Source organism: Lissotriton vulgaris, chromosome 1_1, assembly GCF_964263255.1.
Source record: "Lissotriton vulgaris chromosome 1_1, aLisVul1.2, whole genome shotgun sequence".
NCBI classification, from domain to species: Eukaryota; Metazoa; Chordata; class Amphibia; order Caudata; family Salamandridae; genus Lissotriton; species Lissotriton vulgaris.
Genome location: NC_141685.1, coordinates 1,961,051,282 through 1,961,075,401, shown reverse-complemented (window position 1 = coordinate 1,961,075,401; position 24,120 = coordinate 1,961,051,282).

The window sequence follows — 24,120 nt, the reverse complement described above, 5'->3', positions numbered from 1 at the left end:
TATCTCTCCAGCTCCACCTCCTTACTACCAAACTACATGACTTGAAATCCCTTTCAAACAATCTTTTTCCCTTCGAGCCACTCCGTCCTCAACTTTGCAAATTTGCCCAGAGCCTCCCCCAGGGTTAGTGATCGCTTGGGGCAGCACGTTGCCTCCTCCGTTTCAAAAACTATACCCCTGCCTAACGCCCCTTCCCGCCCCAGAAGATCTAAGTCCTACCTGGCGACCAATGATCTCTATGACCTTCTGGACTCTTACTCTCCTAGACCCAACACGATCCCCCTGGGACAAATACAAAACATCTACTCTAACCCAAACAGAGAAACCCCACACAATCTTAGAGTCATCAATAAAGACAACCTCACAAGAGTAAACCTCATCCAGACTCCTTCCCCACTTAATCTGATACGACAAATGTGTGCTACTTAATTGCAGGTCTGCCAGTAAACACGCCTCTGATATCTTCAACCTTATCCAACACAATGATTTAGACATTATCATCCTCACTGAAAAGTGGCTACATCCCGCCTCCACTTCTATCCTAGACCTCCTAGTACCTCCTACACAAGACATTATTTGGCTAAACAGAGCTCGGAAGCTGGGTGGTGGCCTAGCCTGTATTCATAGGAATGCACTCTCCTTCTTGATCTTGGAGTCCTCTACGCCTTCCTCCAGCGAATACCTTGGTCTCAGCATCTCAAGTAATAACTTGCCGGTGTGTAAACTCCACACTTTCTATCACCCCCCCCCCTCATCACCCCCCCCCCAGGGAGACAATATCTCCTTCATCAAGCAACAAATGGAAATCATCTCTGGTAATGTTGACTCATCAGTGTCACAAATCTTCCTGGGTGACTTCAACCTTCACTGGTCTAACCCAATGACCACGCTGTAACTTGCCTCAAATCATTCTTAATTGACCAATAATTGATTCAGCACTGTGACCAACCAACTCATAATAAAGGGGATATTCTAGACCTCATCATCTCGAAAGGACAGACCATCACATTGGACACCATTACCCCTTGCGATTGGTCCGACCATCACTGTATCCTCTTTTATATTAACAGGGAGGTGTCTGGGAGGAAGGCTCAACAAAAGATCTGGAAAAGGGGCCTCAGATCAATAAATGCAGATGAACTAGCAGCCCACCGTAAATCTGCCCTTTCCTCCAAGCTGACCTGGTTGAGGTTCAGTTACTCACCGACTCATACAACTTACCCATCTCCAACATCATGGATGACATTGCACCACTTCAACAAAAAAATGCCTCGACCAAAATATCCAAACCGTGATACAATGACAATTTAAACCCGGAACGCCGCAACCTTAGGGCAGCTGAACGTTCCTGGAAATCCAAACCATCCTCGGACCAACTAAAACTCTTCAGAGATGTTAGGAGCTTCTACAACAAACAAATCAAGCGCGCTAAAGCAATCCACTTCAGACACCAACTTGATCAAGCTGCAAACTCCCCGAAGAAACTTTTCAGATTGGTTAAACAGCAATCAGTGGTAGCTCCAAACAACTTGGTTTCCGGAGGTAGCCCACCCTCATGTGACGAACTGGCTGCTTTCTTCACTTAGAAATTAAGACTCATCAACATGGAACTCGCCTCTAAGAAGGCGCTTCTGCTTTCCTCCAGGACCGCACCACACCTTTACCTCTTAGAAAACCTCAAACCTATCAGCCTGAACACCAAGAACAAATCATCATGGGGCACCTTTACCTCTTTCTGTGAAATAGACATCAACAAGATTCTTCAGAATATCAACCCTTCTAACCATTTCAGTGATCCCCTGCCCCCGGCCATCTTCAAAGAAATCAAGAAAGTCCTCATCCCCACCTGGACATGGATTGTAAACGCTTTACTGTCACAGGGCGCAATCCCAGATTGCCTGAAAGCAGCTCAGGTATCACTGACACAAAAAAAAACTAACTCGGATAGAGCTGACCCCAATAACTTCCGCCCTATCTCCAACATCCCCACACCAGCCAAACTCCTAGAAAAATGCATACAATCCCAACTCTGTGCTCACATTGAGAATTTCCAACTCCTGGACCAGCATCAATCTGGCTTTCGGAAGGGGCACAGTACTGAATAGGGTCTCCCTCACGTTATGGATGACATTTTAAAAATGCTTGACCAAAATGAATCCTGCCTCCTGATCCTCCTTGACCTTTCTTCCGTGTTTGACGCGGTCAAGGACGACAACCTCCTATCAATTCTGAAGAACAGGATGGGTTTCTCTAGTTGGGTATTACAATGGTTCTCGTCCTTCCTCCACCACAGATCACAAAGAGTTAAGGCAAACCACGCTCTATCCCAGCCCTCCCCAGTTCTCATTGGTGTACCCCAAAGGTCCTCCCTAATACTATACTTTTCAACCTTTTCCTGGAACCATTAGCTAGCTCACTAAACTCCACAAACATTTTCTTCCATATGTATGCGGATGATACCCAACTCTAAATCTCCTCCCCGGATAACATCGTGTCACTCAACTGTACCCGAGTGTCTACTCAAAATTGGCTAACTGAGATCCATCTCCTGCTCAACACCTCCAAAACGGAATTCCTTCTCATCTCTCCTCCGAACGACATCCCCAAGCTAGACCTATTGTTGAATCACCTCAAGGCTTTCAACTGCAACCCCCTCAGCCAAATCTCTCGGAATCACCCTGGACAAGCACCTGAATGTGAATAATCATATCAGCAACGTTTGTAGAGGAACAAATCACTTGATGAGAACACTTAGAAATATCAAACCATTCCTTCCACAAAATGATTTCAAGCAATTGGTTCAAGCGCTTATATTACCGAGATTAGACTATGGCAGCCTTACGCTCTGTGGACTTCCCAAATACGCCTTGGATCCACTAAGGGCATCTCTGAATGCTGCGGCCAGACTGGTTACAGGTACCAAACAAAACGCGTACATATCCCCAATCCTAAAATCTCTTAAATGGTTGCCCTACGAAACTCGAATCCAGTTAAAGATTGCCGTTCTGGCGCACAAAGCCCTCCACTTGAAAACTCCCTGCTACTTTGTTTAAAAACTTGAACTTTCCTGCATGGGTAGAGCCTCAAGAAGCGCTAACACTTTCCTCCTGAAATCACAAATCTTTAGGAAAAAGAGAACTTGCCAGCAAGCCTTCTACGGCGCCGCCCCAAAGGTATGAAACTCTCTTCCATCGGAAATACGCAGAATCTCCTCGACGATTGCTTTCAAACTGGAAGTCGAAAGATTCCTAATGAACAAATTCCTACCTTAATTGGACTAAGTTCACTTGCTCAAGATCATTGATCCTACAACGATTGGACCATCATTGGAGGCTGCTCTTCTTTATCTCATAGTGTGCCCCCTGTTTAGTCCGCTATGTACCTGCTTATTGTATTACTCTCCCTTGATCCATGTGTCTTGTAATTATGTGATTATTCTTGCTTTTATTCATACTTAATGTCGATATTGTATGTGTTACCCTCCTTCCATCCTTTTTGTAAAGTGCTCTGATAGCCTTTGGGATCTTGTTCGCTCTATGTCAAACTTTATAAATAAATAAATTGTGACTTTAAGTTCGGGGGTGATGATTTGGACTATTTATGCCTCGAATCAGGACGACCCTAAAATCTGGGAGAAACTTGAGTTGAAATTCGCTTCATGGCCTACACTACTAATATAATGTGGAGACTTAAACATTCACCTTGGGATCTCTCGATGCTGGGGTTCTCTATAGCGGTAGGAAACCACAGGTAAACCGGGCACTAAATACTCTTAAGGGTAGCCATGGGTTGGAAGATACTTGAGCAGCTAAAAAAAAACATGGACCCCGGATATACATACTTTTCACATCCACATAAAAAATATGTTCGTCTAGATTACTTCTTGGTCCCTGCTAGGATTATTGACGCGGTGAAGATAACCAAATTGCCTCAAATGTTCTCGGATCACAATCCCCTTTTGCTGGAGGTAACATGTCAGAGCATCAGAGGGAAAAACCGCAGTTGGTCCTTTGATAGATTATTGCTAATAGATTAGAAATGTATGAGTCATATTAAAAAATGGACAAGAGATTTTTTTTACATGAATCGCTTCAGCGCCCCCGTACTATAGTATGGGATGCATTTAAAGCTTGCCTAAGGGGGGAAGCGATAAGTTATGTTGGCCAACAGCGGAATGTCCGTAGGAATTAGATCAACTTCCTAATGTCACGGTTGGCACAATTGGAGGTAGAACGCACCAATCTGATTTGCCATGGGGGTCAGGAGAGTTTAAGTGAGGTGGTGATAAAAACAGCTATTGCTAAATCAGAAATTAATAGTTATTTTCAGATATAAGTGGCCCAGGCGTATCAGCAACATCAAAGAGAGAAGTATGAATATGGGGAAATGGCTGGCAGACTACTGCCCCTTCAGACGAGACAGAAGATAAGTAGGAATAATATAACTAAAATTCAAAACAACGAAGGGCAGTATGAAACCAACTCTGTAAAGATTATGGGTGTTTTTGAACAGTTCTACTAAACACTATATCAATTAGATCCTATTGATGTTGCACAAATGGCTACTGTAAGGAATTATCCATTGTTGAGTAAACAATGGGCTTAGAGCTGGAAACAGAATTCACATTGGGAGAAATAATGAAGGCGCTAAGCTCCTTATACTCTGGTAAAGCATCTGGGCCAGATAAAATTCCGATTGAGCTGTACAAATTACTCCAATATGATCTGGCCCCCTTTCTTTATGATCTCTTTATAGACGTACAATAATGAGGCATTTCACCCATATCTTGGCAGGAAACTGATATAATAATCTTCCCCAAGCTGCCCGGCTCGTTCCGCCCTATTTCTTTGATAAACTCAGATGCTAAAATGTACTCGAAAGCTCTAGCCAATCGTCTCCTGAGGTTCATAGCCAAACTAGTTTCGCCATGGCAACACGGTTTTACACTTGACAGGGGAACTGCAGATCATATAAGACGGGTGATCTCCATACTGGATATAGCCGAGGCTACTGGCGATGGAATGGCTGTGATTCTCTTGGACGCCAAGAAGGCCTTCGACTGCGTGGCATGACAATATCTTTGGGAAGCCCTATCAGAGAGGGGATTCATCTCCAAATTGATTACAGTGATTTAGGCGATGTACCATAGACCATATGCAAGGCTACAGGTGATGGGGAACACTTCGGGACCAATAGAGGTGGCCAGGGGAACCAGGCAGGGATGTCCGTGCTCCCCAATTCTCTTCGCCATATATATGGATCCTTTCATAAATCAGATAATCATGAACTCCGTGATCGAACCAATAATAACTAACAACTATGAGACTAAAGTACTGGCCTATGCCGATGATATTGTGGTTATTACATCTAAACCAAAGAGGGCAATTTTAGAGATTGAAAGCATGGCGGAGGAATTTGGGGGCAGATCGGGATATAAATTAAACAAAGGGAAGACAGAGATAATCTGTACAAGACATTGTATTATGCAAAACCAGCGCCATGTAGAATCTTCTATGACTTAGGGGTCAGAATAGGATCCGATATGGATGCATTATGGTCAAACAATCTTGACCCACTGCTGGACAATATCAGCACAGAGCTAAGGCGGTTGGATAAACTGTACTAAACAATAGTTGGCTGGGTCAACGTATTGAAAATGAAAGTCTTCCCCAGAATATTATACTTATTCCGATCTATTCCCCTAGAACTGCATTCTACCTCAGTACAGAAAATGAACTCAATGTTCGTGCACTGAGAACGTTAATTCTCCTGCGGAAGAGAAGCGGCTTGGCTGCTCCGAATTTACTATTCTATTACTGGGCAGCTACCCTGCAGAAGATGGGTAACCTGCTGATAACAGATAGATCTAGCAGTGAGAATGGTTGACCCTCAATCTATCATTTAGCCGTCTGTGAGGAAGCAACAGGGCTCTTCCTTAGACAACTGGAGCCCAGCTACTAGATAAGAACTCAATTTAAATGCTTAAAAGCAGCTTGGAAGGTATGGAATAAAGTTAGCAGAATATTGAAAATTCCGAAATATAAGGGATGTACTCCTCTATGGGGCTCTTTACTCTTTCCAGCTGAGACATACGATGGCATGGCTAGGGGGTGGGAACGAACGGGTATACAAAGGGTTGCGAGCCAATATAATAGCAACTTAGAGATCATACCTTTTTCAGAATTAATCCAGAAAATGGGTATTGATAGTAGGTCATACTTGAAGTATATTAAAATTAGGGGATGCTTAATAAAATCTGGTTATAGGGTTTGATAACCTTGAGGCAATACCGCTATTGGATATGATATATCGAGGGGATTGTCGGATCGTGGACTACTATAGCATACTGATAGAAACCCTTCCTGATGACCCTGGAAAAAGTAGAGACGAAATGGGCGGACAAATAGGGCAATGAGGAGATAGATCTAGATATGTCACTGGAATTGGGGGGAAAAAAACTTTTTAGCGGCAAATCTTAAAGCTCAACACTACAAGACCTTGTTTAATCTATATTATACCCCTGCAAAACTTTTTGAATGAGGGAAACATGAGAATGATGAATTGTTCTAATATTCTATGCTCCCACATGTCTTCCAATACAAAATGGTACCTCACTTGTTTGGACTAGTGCCTGTGACAGGAAATTGGCCAAAACATGGACGCATCACATTTTTCCATTGTAAATTTACCCTCTTTACAAATGTGGGTAGCTGCAGACTCTAGCTCAGCCAGCACCTAAGGAAGCCTAGCAAATCAGAATATTTTGGGAAACTGGACACCTGGGGGTATCTAGTGTGGGGTGTCTTGCATGGCTCTCACCAGTTTTTTTGAACCAGAATCCCTTGCAAACTTTGACTAAAAAAGCAAATTATCCTCACAATTCTGTGATGGAAAGTTCTGGAATCTGCGGAGAGCCACAAACTTCCTTCTACTTAGCATTTCCCAAGTCTCCCGAGATAAATGCTACTTCACTTATGTGGATAAGCCTGGAGACGACCCAAAACGCATAATGGATACATCTAATTTTTCACTCAAAACTCACCGTTTTTTGCAAAGTGGGTAGCTGTGGATTACGGGCCCTAGCTCATCCAGCTCCTAGGGAAACCTTGCAAACTTGCAGATTAATTTAAAACTAGATACCTGGGGAATCCAAGGTGGGGTGACATGTGTGGCCAGGTTTATTTACCCAGACTCCCTGGCAAACCCAAACATTGACAAAAAAACTAATGTTCAGCACATTTCTGGGATGGAAATTTTTGGAATCTGCAGGATCCACAATTTGTTTCCACCCAGCATTTTCCTGTGGCAAGTGTCCTTCCTATGGCCACATGCTCCTATGGCTACTCTTTTTTTTTTTTTTTTTTTTATTAATTTTTGAAAACCTTTATTTGTGTAGATGGTGACATACAAATACGGGCCTACAACCCAGAGGCCGGCCATGGAACAAACTGGAAGACACCAATAGCAATAAAAAGTACGGAATGGTCACGCAATACTACCCAATGCTGCGAGTCTATACTGCTAACTGAGCGTAACCCCCCGGTAAAGGATCACTGAAGGTTAATTTTATATATATAAAAATAAAGGATCGGTCGTATAATAAGCGTCTTGGTACACATGACGGGGAACAGAATCAACATCATTATAATATGGAATCCGTAAGTCAGTTATCAGAATAGTCCGAAGCGGTCAAGCCATCGATGCCCTTGCTATTCTTCTTCCGTCAGTGTCCACCCGCAACCTCATGTGCACAAAGACAAGCAAAACATCACTCTCATGATAATCAAATCATCAATGAGACGGTAAAAGGTACAATCACTATACAACCCAACCCGGAGAGTAAAAGAAAACGAAAATATTAGAAAAAAGGGAAAGGAAAGGGGGAAACCACGTTACTGTACCCGCCCCACGGCGATAATGGCGGTCCACAATCCAGACAGCAAACATTCTTAGGGGCGGGGAGGCTAAGTCAGGAAAAGCAAAAACCCCTCGAAAGTACCATACAATATGGGAATACCCAAACCTCCCCCCTGGGGGCACTCATCCCGCGGGGATCACGCACAGCAATGGAGACCCAAGAAAAGGACAGATAAGAGCCATAGAAACAAAGAACTATCTAATAGACCCCCATCCACCCGCCCCACCCTGCACCCCTGCAGAAGGCTATGGCCTACCCCCCCAGCAGCGTGCCTGTCGCCCTAAGCGTGAACCCGAAATATAGAATGAGATAATGTAGGGAAAGGAGAAGAAAACAGATAAAAAGGAAAAAGGAAAGTCAAGGGGGGAGGATACCATGTAACAAGGCGCACGGCCCCCTCCTCCCGCCCATACAAACATTCTAGTGTAGACCAAAACGAAACTGGCATGGTTTCAAGTAGCCATACATATTAAGGGTTCGACAAGTTATCTCAATTTGTGGCAGTCAATAAATCCGTGCATCGAACAGCAGTCCTCCGGGTGAAAAACCCCCGGGTTCACCCCAGTCCTTTCTTAGCCATCGCCGCAATGTATGGAAAGGTAGCAAGCGTAAAACAAAGCAGTGAGAAAAAGTCATGGAGCCACCACTGGACGGTCAATGGAACCCACCCACTGGATCTCCACCGCCAAAGGCAATGCAAGAGCTGTTCATGGCAGTCATGTAAATCAGTTGCACTGATCGCCAGCAGTTCTTCCCGCATGCGGTCCAAGCCGTCGCCGCCCCCGCCAAAGTACGGGAAACAAAAGGTAAGCACCTCAGGCCCATCCGCATCCCTGGGGGACGGCTCGGAAGCAATGGCGATCCCCACATCGACCTGCACACAAAAATCCCGGACCAGGGTTGCCTGCCAAATCCTTAGCGCCCGCAGGACGTCACCAATCGTGGGTTCACACTCCCCGGTGCAGGTCCCATCACGGCACAGGGGTACAGCACCAACATCCCAGGGCGTCCCACAGCTTACGGCATCAGCCGCCATTTTGTGATTACTGCGCAGTCTTTTCGAGATCGACTCCTGGGGTGGGCTCACAAGCAGGGCCCACGCGGGATCCCCCTCAATCGTCCGCACAGCAGCCACGGTGCAAAGATGAGGGCCACCAAAAAGGAGGGGCCCGCCGGCGCCAACGCTCCGCCGGAGCCACTCTCCACCACCGAGCGATGGAAGTCAGGATGGCCGAGCGAGGCAACGAGGGGGGGAGCCACCAGCACGGCTTCCCCCACACACAACTTGCCGCACCTCACCTCTGGACCACCGGAAGGTAGACCCAGGCGCGTTCAGTTGCCTTCGGCTTTTTCGAACAACGGCCTCCTCCGGCCGGGATCCGTCCTCCACCCGAGGCCGCTGCTGACTCGTCTCCGCCGGCTACTCGCTGAGGGCAAGGCCCAGGTCTCCACTCCACAGAGGCCGCACTTCCTGGGAGGACGCCGCTGCGGGCCCACTGATCTCCGGAGCCACCAGAATGGGTGGTAAGTGTCAGCAAACCTTCTTCTGTAAAATGTTGTCTTTTCTGGGCAGGATGGGCGACAGGATAGATTAGTTTGGGCAGGGAGGCCGGCGGAGCCGAGTTACCGTGCCGCCATCACGATGTCGAGCTAGGCTCCTCCTCTACTCTTTTTTTCTTGTTTACTTTTCGGCATGCACTTTTAAATCCTTCTCCTGCTCTCTATTGGGTCACCCTCCCAACCCTCCTCATCACCCTCTATGATGTAAATTCTCCCTCCTTCCCACCATCCTTACTTTTAACCCACCTTTCTCCTGCTGCCCATTCTTTTTAAAACATCACCCCATTCCCCCCAACACTACCTCTTTAACCCACTGCTCTGTCTCCCACTACATATTATTGTTTACACCCTCCTCCCTCGTGTTGCTTGACACCCACAGCCCCACTGCACTGTTTTAATTCATATAACACAGTAGCACGGGCTGCTGTCCCACATCGCTCAAAGTAAATAAAAACAAAGTGCTTTGGCATGCCCAGCGTTGACCACATCATATCCCTTTGTTTTTCTTTCCTTTAAGCCTCGTTGCACAGTAGCCCTTGGTGTGCTACAATATCTTTAAAAAACATTAATATAGCTAAGTAGCTCACATGGAGCTATTTGGCTTTGTTAAACTTTGTAAAAAAATTCAATAGCACCGTGGGCTGCTATGCAACATGTCATAAAGTAAACAAAAAAAGTGCTACGACACAGTCAATGCTAGCCGCACCATAGCGCTTAGTTTTTATTAGGTCTCGCCTAGGCAGCGCGCATGTTCTGTCTCTTCGTCTGTATGTTATGTGAAAATGCTCCTATTACACCGTAATTTTTCCTGCCATTTACCATTTGTTAGCATAGCTCCTGTTATCTTGCTTTTTAGTGGCTGTTGATCCAATACTGACTTCCGTTTAGTCCGGAAGCAGCAGCACCTAACTACTGTTTTTTGTCCGCTTTTCCTTTATTATGTGTGTTTGAGGAGAACTTTCTTTTACATACTTACTACAATAGATAATGAGCACAGAGATCGTCACGAGTGCCGCTCTGTTTATCATACATATTCAGCACAGCACTCATCATGAGCGCTGCACTGTTAATTGTTTGTTTGTTTTGAGTTCATTGTTTAAAATGGATTTACTTTTTACTATGCATTCACAGCTCTTTAGTTGTAATCAGCTTAAGCTAAAACACGGGTGCCGAGATCACTTCAAAACCCAAAAAATGGAAAAATTTATTACGTTACTTTAAGTTTAAGGCAATCGCAGCACCAGTGCTTTAGCTTATGATGTTTAAAGCTAAAGCGCGAGTGTAACAAAAGTCAGCAAATAGAAAAACAAGCATTTACAATGCAATGGTTTCGCCTTTTGAAAAGTTTGAGCTATTAGCATTGTAAATGACAAAACTTGTATTTATGTGTTGGTTTTGAAAACAGATAAATAAATGGCACTGTCATTTACAATGCCAATAGTTTAATCTCTGGCAAATGCCACACAAAAACACACAGACCCACACACACAGACCCACACACTGATCCCCTAAAACAAACCTTTCTAAAGTCTTCCCTCTGACTCCTCCCCTCCAAAACTCCTTTTTACTCATTAAAAAGCCTCGTCCTACAGCTAAGACCTGATGAAAGAAAACAAAATCCTTCACTCTTTTATCCCTCCACTATCCTTTTCAAACAAAATTAACAGACTAACATGTTCACTTCTCAAATTCCATATTCAACTATACTAATATAATACCTAAATAACTGAATAACATATCCACTAGTCAAATTACTTCATATTTACAGTATGCTAATTTTCAACACTAATCCTTTATGGGTTCCAGAGTGGCGTGCTACTCGCCAGAAAAGCGCTTCCACACCCATCAGGGGTAACAAGTGCTATATTAATGCAAATCTTTCTTCCCCTTTTATCCCTCTGCTATCCTTCTCACTCCAAGTAACAAACTAATATCCACCACAGAAATACTTCATATTTCACCATATTAATTCAACATGAATCCTTTATAGTCTTCCTGAATAGCGTGCGTCAACAAGCGCTATATAAATACAAACATTTGTCCCCTTCTATCCATCTGCTATTATTCCAAATCCAAATAACTGATTAACGTATCCACCACTTAAAATGTACTTGCATGTTTCACTATACTAATTCAACACTAATCCTCTATGGGTCCTGGAGTAGCATACTACTTACCGAAAAAGTGCTTTGACGCCTCGTCAGGGGTAGTAAGTGCTATATAAATGCAATTACAATACAATACAATTTCTAACACCTTTTGCCCGCCCTCCCTACACGCGTCTCATGCTTCCTTCACTATTTTCTTCCTTCTTTTACTCTTCCCCTGGCTTCTTTCCCCAAATCACTTTCTCCCTTTCTTTCCTGTCCCCCTCACCCTTCACTTCCCTTCTACTCCTCTTCGCTTCTATCCCCCCCACCAGGTCCCCTGTGTAGGAGAGTAGGGTCTGCAATCCTATGATCACCCAGATTTATTTGCTTTTGTTTCACTGGTTTACGACTTTCTCTGGCTGTGGGCCTGCCAATCAGACCCACAGCCTAGCTGTTCTCTCACTAAATTGACATGTGTACCTTAGGTGCATTATCCAATTGGTACTGGGCCACCTTATCAGACCCTGTAACTCAGGGCATAGGTGTACCCAGGGCCTACCAGGGGCTGAAACATGTATTATGCCACCCCTGGATGGCCATCTAAATCTGACACAACTGGCTGCACGACAGCTGGGGCAAGGTGGTGTAAGTGAAGTAGTGTGGCTCACTGGTTAGAGGCGGCAGACCCGAGAGCAGAGGATGGCCCGGGACCAGGGTTCGAATCCCGGCGCGGCAGGTTTCTGGACCAGGGTCAGCGGACTCGATAATTCTCTCGCCTCGGTGCCCACTCGGATCAGCGATCACACTCGGCAACTCTGGGCATTAGCTTGCCTCATCTTCACAAACGGCCCCACCAGACCGCCGGGGATGCCTGGTCTCACCCTGGAGATACCCATTAAGGGACCATCTCTCAGGGAAGCCAGGAAGGGTTTCGCAGCGGTCGAAGCGCCTTGGGACCCTCCGGGTAAGTAGTGCGCTATATAAATAAATGCCTATACATACACCCTTTGCTTTAGATATAGTATACCTATATCTATAGTACACCTATATCTAACCCTAAAAATGGACACACAGATTCCTATCAGTCACTCCTATGGCAGGCCTTGACAATCCTGAAGGCAGAGTGCTTGGAATCGTGTGAAATGGTGCTCTGGCATGAGCTGAGCCCGTTTGCAGCTTGTGGAACCAAGTCCTAATAGCTGTTCTATGATAACGCATACCATATACTCTTAAGTGCATTATAATCCTCGCGGTTAAATGCTATCTTTGGTATTGCTTTATCAAAACATGTCGAGTAAGGTGTCATATGAATTGGAATACTAACCCCTCGCCAATTCTGGCGACGGGGTTAGCATTCCACCCTTCTAGAGGGACACGACATGTATGTAACTGTGAACCCCGGTTAAAATTAACTGAAGCCTCAGCTCCACAAAATGGATGCTGCCACCACGGACACGAGTCTGACCTCCTGCTGCTGGGAGTCCTTCCAGCGAGGAGAGCTTGGACAAAGGGTTTCCTGTCAGGGGCGGTGCTAGCACCATCCCAGACAGGGTTTTGTGTATCCTGGGTAGGCAGGGCTTTACAGGAAGGTGACTGCAAGTGGCAACCCGGTGCTCACTACGCATCTGCCGGCTAGAACCAGTTCCAGGGGCACACCAGCCCCTGGCCTGGGGAAAGTCCGGCATGGGAGAGGGGTGTAACCACCCCCCTTCCTGGTCCCACCCCTAGGGCAGGACCTAGTCGCGTACCCACCCCTTTCCTTAGGATAAAGGCAGGAGCGGGGACCCTTCCAAATTAGATCATCTTTGAATCAAGAAACTACTTTCTACGAAAGGAACTCTCGACTTCTTCTCAAGATTTCTCCCTTGTGGCTAAGGAGTAGTCACCCTGCATCCGCAGGCACCATCTAAGAACTCTGCGGTTTGCTGCACGTCCTTCCTCAGGAATCCGACCGACCAGCACAACGAGACCCAGCTTCCCTGGCACCTCTGACCTCTACCTACCTCTACAGCTAAGCTGAGAACCGTAGGTGCGACGAGACCTCGAGGGACCGGCCATCATCAGAACTGCACAACTTCTATCCAGCACGACCGCCGAGGGATCCTCTGGTGAGTGCTTTGGGGTCCGAGAAGCCCCAACCCTGAGCAGCTCCAGCACCGAAGTCCAGCCCCCCAGCATCTCCACGATCTGCGTGGGGCCCTTCTGCTTTTTGCTGCTCACCGCGTTGTCTGGCTACTAGCCCGCTGGCTTGTGGCCTTCCCGACGACGATCACCGACAACAACACTGCTGGTCTGGTTGCTCCAGACTGGCCCTTGCTCCCTTCCAAAAGAGGAGCACCCCGGACCCTCCTGGTCCACTCCAGACGCCATTTTAGGTCCACCGCGTGGGCTTGAATTTGCCAAGACTTGTTGCCCCAATCCTGGGTCCAGCGACGTCGACAGCATCAACCATCGTGGGACAGCTCGCACTTCCATCCTGGTCGCCGACAACGCCTCCTGGTCCGTGAGACTGCAGAGCCCAGCGTCGCCCACTCACCTATTCGAGGCGACTACCATCCGGTGCCCTCCTGGTGCCATCTGATCACTGGCTAGTGGTCAAGAACTTGGTCCCCTCTGCTTTCAGGTGTCATCCATCTTCGATCCAGGCTTTCATCACTCGAACTATCTTCACTGGTCGCCTGCCAGCAACTTCTTTTTTCAGGCTTCTGGTTCGTCAACGAGGATTCCCGACGTCTTTACAGACCTATGCAGCTGCAGTCCCTGGGCTGGGTAACTTCGGCATTTTGGTGCCCCAGCATAGCCTCACTATCCAAGGGTCCAGATCCACTGTCGTTTTCGACCTACCTTATCGGGTTCGCCCGAGAACACTAACTTTGTCTTTACTAGCTCCCATAGACTTTGTCCCGCATCCCGCGTGAGAGGGCACACTCTGCACCCGAGTCCCCTAGGCCTCCTACTAGTAATCAGAAGGTTCAGTAACGTAGTCCTAGCGATTCCAAAGCCTATTAGTACAGTACTTACCTGCTAGTAATTTCGCATTCCACTTTCAGAGTATATGGTTTTTCGTGCCCCTCGGGCATTTGTGTAAATTGTGCAACTTAAAGTATTTTCGTAAGAGTTTTGTTGTGTGCTTAGTACCCTGTCCTCATAAAGAGTACAGGGCTGTTGTGATCTAAATAAATACACTGTTTATTTTCATAACACTTGTCTGGTGTCCTTTTAGTTGGTGTTCAAGGGGTATATGTGATGGTATAACAGCTGGCTTAACATGCCCTCTAGAGTTTAGCCCGAAGACTGCTCGTATCCACGCTACTAGGATAGCTGGTCTATATGGTTGACTTACAACCAATCACCATAAGGGTTGTTTGGACTGATACAAAGTGCTCACTAGAATAGTGAACATTATATATCAGGCCAACTTCTCACATTGGTGAGCAGCGGTTGGGATTTGAGCTTGCTGTTGTTTTACCACACGTATCCTAAGAATATCTTGTGAAAGATCACATAAGTACTTCAGGTACATTTAACTTAGCTTAGAATACTCTGAGTTCTACTGAACCAGCTGTTGTAGCTCCTCAAGGCTTAGCACACCTTGGCTGCAACTCTTAGCAAGGGATCAGTAGGCAAACATATAGTGTAGGTAGGTGCATCACTTACACCACACTAGAATCAGCATTTCAGACAAAGGAGGAAACTCTGAGTCTCCCCTTGTGTCAGTGGACCCTCCACAGGTCGCTTCCAGATATGCTGCTCTTAGCTTTCAGGAGATGAGACAAGTGTGTACCTCCAGGAAACTAAAACAGGGGTCTAACCGCACAATCCCATTCCTGATTGGTCTCTTAGAGACTTATGATGCCAGGAGGGCTGGTAACCCAGACCCTTCTAATCCAGATGGGAACATGCCCCCCCTAGAGGGAACCTCAGGTGACCCTGACCTTATCCATCTCTCTGCAGAAGGTGAAGAGGAGGATGAGGATCTAGAGCCATCTGAGGACGAGGCAGACAAAGGTCCAGAAGTAGTTAGCCAGCTAACTAGGGACAACTTAAGCAGGCATGAGAATGGTACTAGGAGACCCCTGGGGCCCCTCTCAGGCCAGCTTAACATTGGGAATGGACGAGTTAGGTCTCTATCCAGAGGGTCTAACAGATTCATTCGAACCAATGGCTCTCAAGGCTCTTCTCAAAGAGGGATGACATCCCCTCAGAGGAGAGTGTATGAAGCCAAAGTAAGGGAAGTCAATCTGAGGATTGAAAGGGAAGAACTTGCCCTGGCCAAAGAAAGACTTGCCTTTGCTAGAGAGCAAAAGTTGAGTGGACAAGATTCCACTGGTGGCAGCATTCCCCCAAGGGAAAACAGGAGTTTAGATACTAGGCACCTGAGTAAGACAGTGCCCCCCTTTAAGCAAGGGGATGATATTCACAAATGGATAACTGCTTTGGAGAGGGCTTGCACTGTACAGTGTGTCCCCCAGAGTCAGTGGGCAGCTATCTTGTGGCTCTCCTTTGAAGGTAAAGGTAGAGACAAGCTCCTCACTACTAGAGCTGAGGATGCTAATGATTACCAAGTCCTGAAAAATACACTGATAGATGGGTTTGGCCTAACCACTGAGCAGTACAGGTTGCTGTTCAGGGATACCCAGAAAACTCAGTCTCAGGATTGGTCTGACTTTGTAGATTGTGCCACTAAGGCTTTGGAGGGCTGGTTGCTGGGCAGTAAGGTTACTGATTACACAGGATTGTATAATCTGATCATGAGGGAACAGATTTTAAATCTGTCCTCTCCCCAAGGATTGGGAAAGAAGGCAGACAGATGGGTCAGAACAAGAGTTAAGCAGAACCAGGGCCAGAACCAGGGTGGTCAGAAGAAAGCAGACCAGAAGGGTAAAGAAACTAAAGGTGAACAAAATGACCAGAAGTCTTCAACAGGTCCCCAACAATCCAAAGAGGGTGGGGTAAGGCTTCCCAGAAGAAGAAGACTCAAGAAGGCCAGTCTAAAAGGTGGTGCCAGTACTGTAAAAGTAAAACTCACTGGTTTAGTGAGTGCACCAAGAAAGGAGGGCAGACTCCTGCTACTGCAGCCCCTAAGGCACCTGTGCCCCCTAGTACAGCCAGCAGTAGTAGTGCACCTCCCAAGGGTTTAGTTGGGTTAAACTTGGGTTCTGAGGGGTATGACAACTTAGTTGGCACACTCACTCAGGCTGTCCTTGTCTGTACAGGGGATGTGGATATATCCCCTGATGTCAGTCCCAATACTTTGGGCAAATACAGACAGACACCTTTTATCAATGGCAAAATGTCTCAGGCTTATAGGGACAATTGTGCCAGTGTCACAATGGTGACACCTAACTTTGTGGACCCTGGACAGATCATGCCAGGTACAGATTTCCTGGTGACCAATGCAAGCAATGTCACTACCAGTCACAGTATGGCAATTGTTGCTTTCTCCTGGGGAGGGGTAATTGGCCAGAAGAAGGTTGTAGTTAGTGCAGACCTCCCAGTGGATTGTTTGTTGGGCAATGATTGGGAGTCATCACAATGGTCAGAAGTGGAGCAGAGGACTCACATGGAGATGTTAGGCTTGCCAGCACATGTGCTTGCTGTGACTAGGTCACAGGCCAGAAGATGCCCCACTGAACAGGTGCTGGATCCTGGAACAATGGACCAGCCACCTTCCAAGAAGAAGAGCAGTAGGGTTAAGGCATTGCCTTCCCCCTTGCCCCAGGTTGAGGATCAGGTCTCAGAGGAGGCTGACCTACAGGAACTGAGGGAAACTGAGCCTAAAGAGTTTGAACTTGATCAAGTTGAATTCCTGGGCTCAGGGGGACCCTCAAGAGAAGACCTGGGGAAGGAACAATTAGACTGCCCTTCCCTTGAACCCCTCAGACAGCAGTCTGCTGCTGAGGCTGCTGGGAACGCCACAGGTACCCACAAGGTATACTGGGATGATGGACTCCTGTACACTGAGGCAAGAGACCCCAAGCCTGGCATGGCCAGGAGGCTGGTTATCCCCTTGTCTCAGAGAGGTTTCCTTCTTACCTTGGCCCATGAGATTCCCTTAGCAGGACACTTAGGCCAGACAAAGACTTGGGACAGACTTGTCTCACACTTTCACTGGCCTCACATGAATGAGGATACCAGTTTTGTCGCTCCTGTGTCACTTGCCAAGCCAGTGGTAAGTCAGGTGGCACAACAAAGGCCCCCCTTATACCAATGCATGTGGTGGGGGTGCCCTTTGAAAGAGTGGGGATTGACATTGTTGGTCCAATGGAACCCCAGACAGCATCAGGGCACAAGTTTATACTGGTGGTAGTGGATCATGCCACCAGGTATCCTGAAGCTATTCCCCTTAGGACCACTATAGCACCTGTTGTGGCAAGAGCCCTAGTTGGAGTGTTCTCCAGAGTGGCCTTCCCTAAGGAGGTTGTCTCTGACAGAGGTGCAAACTTCATGTCAAGCTACTTAACTGCTATGTGGAAGGAATGTGGTGTCAACTACAAGTTCACTACACCCTATCATCCACAATGCAATGGGCTTGTTGAAAGGTTCAACAGGACCCTAAAAGGGATGATTCATGGACTACCTGAAAAGCTCAGGCGTAGATGGGATGTCCTGATACCCTGCCTTCTGTTTGCTTACAGAGAGGTCCCACAAAAGGGGTCTGGCTACAGCCCTTTTGAACTTTTGTATGGGCATCCTGTAAGAGGACCCCTGTGTTTGGTGAAGGAAGGATGGGAGAGACCTCTCAAAAAGCCTGCAACCAACACAGTGGACTATGTACTTGGTCTCCGCTCCAGGATGGCTGAGTATATGGAGAAGGCATCTGAAAACCTTAAGGCCAGTCAAGAACTTCAAAAAGCTTGGCATGACCAAAAGGCTGTCCTGATTGTTTATCAGCCTGGACAGAAGGTGTGGGTGTTGGAGCCAGTGGCCCCAGCAGCACTCAAAGACAAATGGTCTGGGCCCCACACAATTCTTGAGCAAAAGGGAGAGGTCACCTACCTGGTGGACCTTGGAACTCCCAGGAGCCCCCACAGAGTACTCCATGTCAACAGGCTCAAAGCATATGTCGACAGGAAGGACATGAGCTTGCTCATGGCCATAGATGAGGGACAGGAGGAAGAGAGTGACCCTCTCCCAGACCTGCTCACTCAGATTCCCGATGATGGATCAGTAGATGGTGTTGTCTTTTGTGGCAGCCTCTCTGAACATCAACAGAAGGAATGCAAACAAGTTCTTCAATCCTTCAGGCATATGTTCTCTCTAACACCCAGTCAAACCAATTGGTGTACCCATGAGGTTGACACTGGTGACAGCTTGCCAGTTAAGAGTAAAATCTACAGGCAGCCTGATCATGTTAGAGACTGCATCAAAACAGAAGTGCAGAAAATGTTGGAGTTGGGAGTCATTGAACCCTCAGATAGCCCTTGGGCTAGTCCAGTAGTTCTAGTGCCAAAGCCTCACACCCAGGGTGGTAAGAAAGAGATGAGGTTTTGCGTAGACTACAGAGGTCTCAATGCAGTCACTAAGACTGATGCCCACTCAATACCAAGGGCAGATGAACTTATAGATAGATTGGCTTCTGCCAACTACTTAAGTACATTTGACCTGACAGCTGGGTATTGGCAAATCAGGTTAGCTGAGGATGCCAAGCCCAAGACAGCATTTTCTACCCCTGGTGGGCATTATCAATTTGTGATAATGCCCTTTGGTTTGAAAAATGCACCTGCCACCTTGCAAAGGCTGGTGAATCATGTTCTCACTGGGCTGGATGACTTCTGTGCAGCATATCTTGATGATATTGCTGTCTTTAGCTCCACCTGGGAGGATCACCTGGTCCGCCGGAGGAAAGTGTTAGAGGCGCTGCAAGCAGCAGGTCTCACTATCAAGGCCACCAAGTGCCAGATAGGGCAGACACAGGTTGTATACTTGGGCCACCTTGTAGGTGGAGGCCAAGTTCAGCCACTGGAGAGCAAGATACAGTCAATCAGGGACTGGGCTCCTCCAACCACCCAGACTCAGGTTCGAGCTTTCTTGGGCCTGACTGGTTACTACAGAAAGTTTGTCAGGAATTATGGATCAATTGTGACTCCACTTAATGAACTGACAAGTAAGAAAATGCCAAAAAAGGTTCAGTGGACAGCAGGCTGTAAAAAGCATTCGATGACCTAAAGCAGGCCATGTGCACAGCACCTATCCTCAAGAGTCCAGACTACTCCAAACCATTCATTGTCCAAACAGATGCTTCTGAGTTGGGTGTGGGAGCTGTTCTATCTCAACTGAATTTTGATGGTCAAGACCAGCCCATTGCTTTTATAAGCAGAAGGCTGACCCCCAGAGAGAAAAATTGGTCAGCTATTGAGAGGGAGGCCTTTGCTGTGGTGTGGGCCCTGAATAAACTGAGGCCATACTTGTTTGGCACTCATTTCAAGATTCAGACCGACCATAAGCCCCTCTTACGGCTAAATCAGATGAAGGGTGAAAACCCCAAACTGCTTAGGTGGTCCATTTCCCTACAGGGGATGGATTTTACAGTGGAGCATAGACCTGGCACTGATCATGGCAATGCAGATGGGCTCTCCAGGTATTTCCACTTAGAGCAAGAAGACTCACCTGGTCAAGGTTAGTTTATTGTCCCAAAGTTTGGGGGGGGGGGGTCATGTAGGAGAGTAGGGTCTGCAATCCTATGATCACCCAGATTTTTTTGCTTTTGTTTCACTGGTTTACGACTTTCTCTGGCTGTGGGCCTGCCAATCAGACCCACAGCCTAGCTGTTCTCTCACTAAATTGACATGTGTACCTTAGGTGCATTATCCAATTGGTACTGGGCCACCTTATCAGACCCTGTAACTCAGGGCATAGGTGTACCCAGGGCCTACCAGGGGCTGAAGCATGTATTATGCCACCCCTGGATGGCCATCTAAATCTGACACAACTGGCTGCACGACAGCTGGGGCAAGGTGGTGTAATCACCCTTTGCTTTAGATATAGTATACCTATATCTAACCCTAAAAATGGACACACAGATTCCTATCAGTCACTCCTATGGCAGGCCTTGACAATCCTGAAGGCAGAGTGCTTGGAATCGTGTGAAATGGTGCTCTGGCATGAGCTGAGCCCGTTTGCAGCTTGTGGAACCAAGTCCTAATAGCTGTTCCATGATAACGCATACCATATACTCTTAAGTGCATTATAATCCTTGCGGTTAAATGCTATCTTTGGTATTGCTTTATCAAAACATGTCGAGTAAGGTGTCATACGAATTGGAATACTAACCCCTCGCCAATTCTGTCGACGGGGTTAGCATTCCACCCTTCTAGAGGGACACGACATGTATGTAACTGTGAACCCCGGTTAAAATTAACTGAAGCCTCAGCTCCACAAAATGGATGCTGCCACCACAGACACGAGTCTGACCTCCTGCTGCTGGGAGTCCTTCCAGCGAGGAGAGCTTGGACAAAGAGTTTCCTGTCAGGGGCGGTGCTAGCACCATCCCAGACAGTGTTTTGTGTATCCTGGGTAGGCAGGGCTTTACAGGAAGGTGACTGCAAGTGGCACCCCGGTGCTCACTACGCATCTGCCGGCTAGAACCAGTTCCAGGGTCACACCAGCCCCTGGCCTGGGGAAAGTCCGGCATGGGAGAGGGGTGTAACCACCCCCCTTCCTGGTCCCACCCCTAGGGCAGGACCTAGTCGCGTACCCACCCCTTTCTTTAGGATAAAGGCAAATTAGATCATCTTTGAATCAAGAAACTACTTTCTATGAAAGGAACTCTCGACTTCTTCTCAAGATTTCTCCCTTGTGGCTAAGGAGTAGTCACCCTGCATCCGCAGGCACCATCTAAGAACTCTGCGGTTTGCTGCACGTCCTTCCTCAGGAATCCGACTGACCAGCACGACGAGACCCGGCTTCCCTGGCACCTCTGACCTCTACCTACCTCTACAGCTAAGCTGAGAACCGTAGGTGCGACGAGACCTCGAGGGACCGGCCATCATCAGAACTGCACAACTTCTATCCAGCACGACCGCCGAGGGATCCTCTGGTGAGTGCTTTGGGGTCCGAGAAGCCCCGACCCTGAGCAGCTCCAGCACCGAAGTCCAGCCCCCCAGCATCTCCACAATCTGCGTGGGGCCCTTCTGCTTTTTGCTGCTCACCGCGTTGTCTGGCTACTAGCCCGCTGGCTTGTGGCCTTCCCGACGACGATCACCGACGACAACACTGCTGGTCTGGTTGCTCCAGACTGGCCCTTGCTCCCTTTCAAAAGAGGAGCACCCCGGACCCTCCTGGTCCACTCCAGACGCCATTTTAGGTCCACCGCGTGGGCTTGAATTTGCCAAGACTTGTTGCCCCAATCCTGGGTCCAGCGACGTCGACAGCATCAACCATCGTGGGACAGCTCGCACCTCCATCCTGGTCGCCGACAACGCCTCCTGGTCCGTGAGACTGCAGAGCCCAGCGTCGCCCACTCACCTATTCGAGGCGACTACCATCCGGTGCCCTCCTGGTGCCATCTGATTACTGGCTAGTGGTCAAGAACTTGGTCCCCTCTGCTTTCAGGTGTCATCCATCTTCGATCCAGGCTTGGATCACTCGAACTATCTTGACTGGTCGCCTGCCAGCAACTTCTTTCTTCAGGCTCCTGGTTCGTCAACGAGGATTCCCGACGTCTTTACAGACCTATGCAGCTGCAGCCCCTGGGCTGGGTAACTTCGGCATTTCGGTGCCCCAGCATAGCCTCACTATCCAAGGGTCCAGATCCACTGTCGTTTTCGACCTACCTTATCGGGTTCGCCCGAGAACACTAACTTTGTCTTTACTAGCTCCCATAGACTTTGTCCCGCATCCCGCATGAGAGTGCACACTCTGCACCCGAGTCCCCTAGGCCTCCCACTAGTAATCAGAAGGTTCAGTAACGTAGTCCTAGCGATTCCAAAGCCTATTAGTACAGTACTTACCTGCTAGTAATTTCGCATTCCACTTTCAGAGTATATGGTTTTTCGTGCCCCTCGGGCATTTGTGTAAATTGTGCAACTTAAAGTATTTTCGTAGGAGTTTTGTTGTGTGCTTAGTACCCTGCCCTCATAAAGAGTACAGGGCGGTTGTGATCTAAATAAATACACTGTTTATTTTCATAACACTTGTGTGGTGTCCTTTCACTTGGTGTTCAAGGGGTATATGTGATGGTATAACAGCTGGCTTAACACGCCCTCTAGAGTTTAGCCCGAAGACTGCTCGTATCCACGTTACTAGGATAGCTGGTCTATAAGGATGACTTACAACCAATCACCATAAGGGTTGTTTGGACTGATACAAAGTGCTCACTAGAATAGTGAACATTATATATCAGGCCAACTTCTCACACCCTGGATATCACCCACTTGAGGGACCAGCTCCAGCCCCTCGAGCTAGAGGAAGAGAAAGCGGAGGGGCCGGGCAGCCTCTGCTCCCCTCACAGTAGCGTTAGCAGCGTCACCTCCCCCACCTCCAATGCCTAGCGCATCTCTTTCTTTAAGAAGGTAATGCCCAGGCCGGCGTGGGCACTGCTGCAAGCCCAAGGGGGCATCTCCAAGCAGGCACCATGCAAGGCACAGTGGTGTGTAGCCATGTTTGTAGCTTTTAATGGACTACATCACTTGAAAACAACCTTTGTAAAAACAAAGACTCGAAAACAGACCTTGCACAAAAAAATCGACCTGCACTTATCAAGAGCAAGTCTCAAAATATGCTGTGATTTGAACTGGGAGAGTAAATTAAACAAGACCTACCATATGGGGGAAGAGAGTTTGACTGGATTTAAAAATTAAATAGACGTTGAACTGTTTGTAGAGAAATATGTGGGCAAGGTCAGGATTCTGCCACTCTGTGTAGAAAAGTTGATAATAGTAAAAAGACCCAAGTCCAGGAATACATGGCATTTTTAGGGTCATGGAGTCATCGGCCGACTTTGGCCACAGGGCTGGTAAACATTTTTAACTGGTTGACAGCCCAGATTCCACTGGGCAATCACGCCTTGCATGAGATGGTTGATGGGTTTGATCATGGGCCATTGGATTGGTAACCTCTGGGAGTACAACCCTTAACCCACCCTGCCAACCAAATGCCAGAAGCATGGAGGGTGTCCTATGTGCCTGGTAGCCCAGCACAGCGTGTTTGTCGTTTGGAGTCCAGTCTCTCTGCTCTTGTGCTGTGTGCAGTTTTAGCACATCGAACTGCTGCAGGGTGCACCGGAATCAAGTCCTCGAGGGTGTCTGTTGCTGTCATGACCAGCCCTGGGGTCACTGCAGACACTGTCTCCAGTGCTGACGGTTTCACCCACAAATCACTGATTTCAGGTATGTTGATCTAATCAGTTCAATGGAAGCATGTGAGACTCTAACACCCAGAATGCATTGGTCTCTCTCACAGTCAGGGATACAAAGATTGTTGTGGAGGCTAGAGGGAGGTGACTTCACTGTCTCTTTACTTGCCCCCTCTTCCACCTCCAGGCCCTGCCGCTGCTGTGTATGATGCACCCACCTTGTCCCCTTAACTGTGCTTTTGTGGGGACATTTTCAT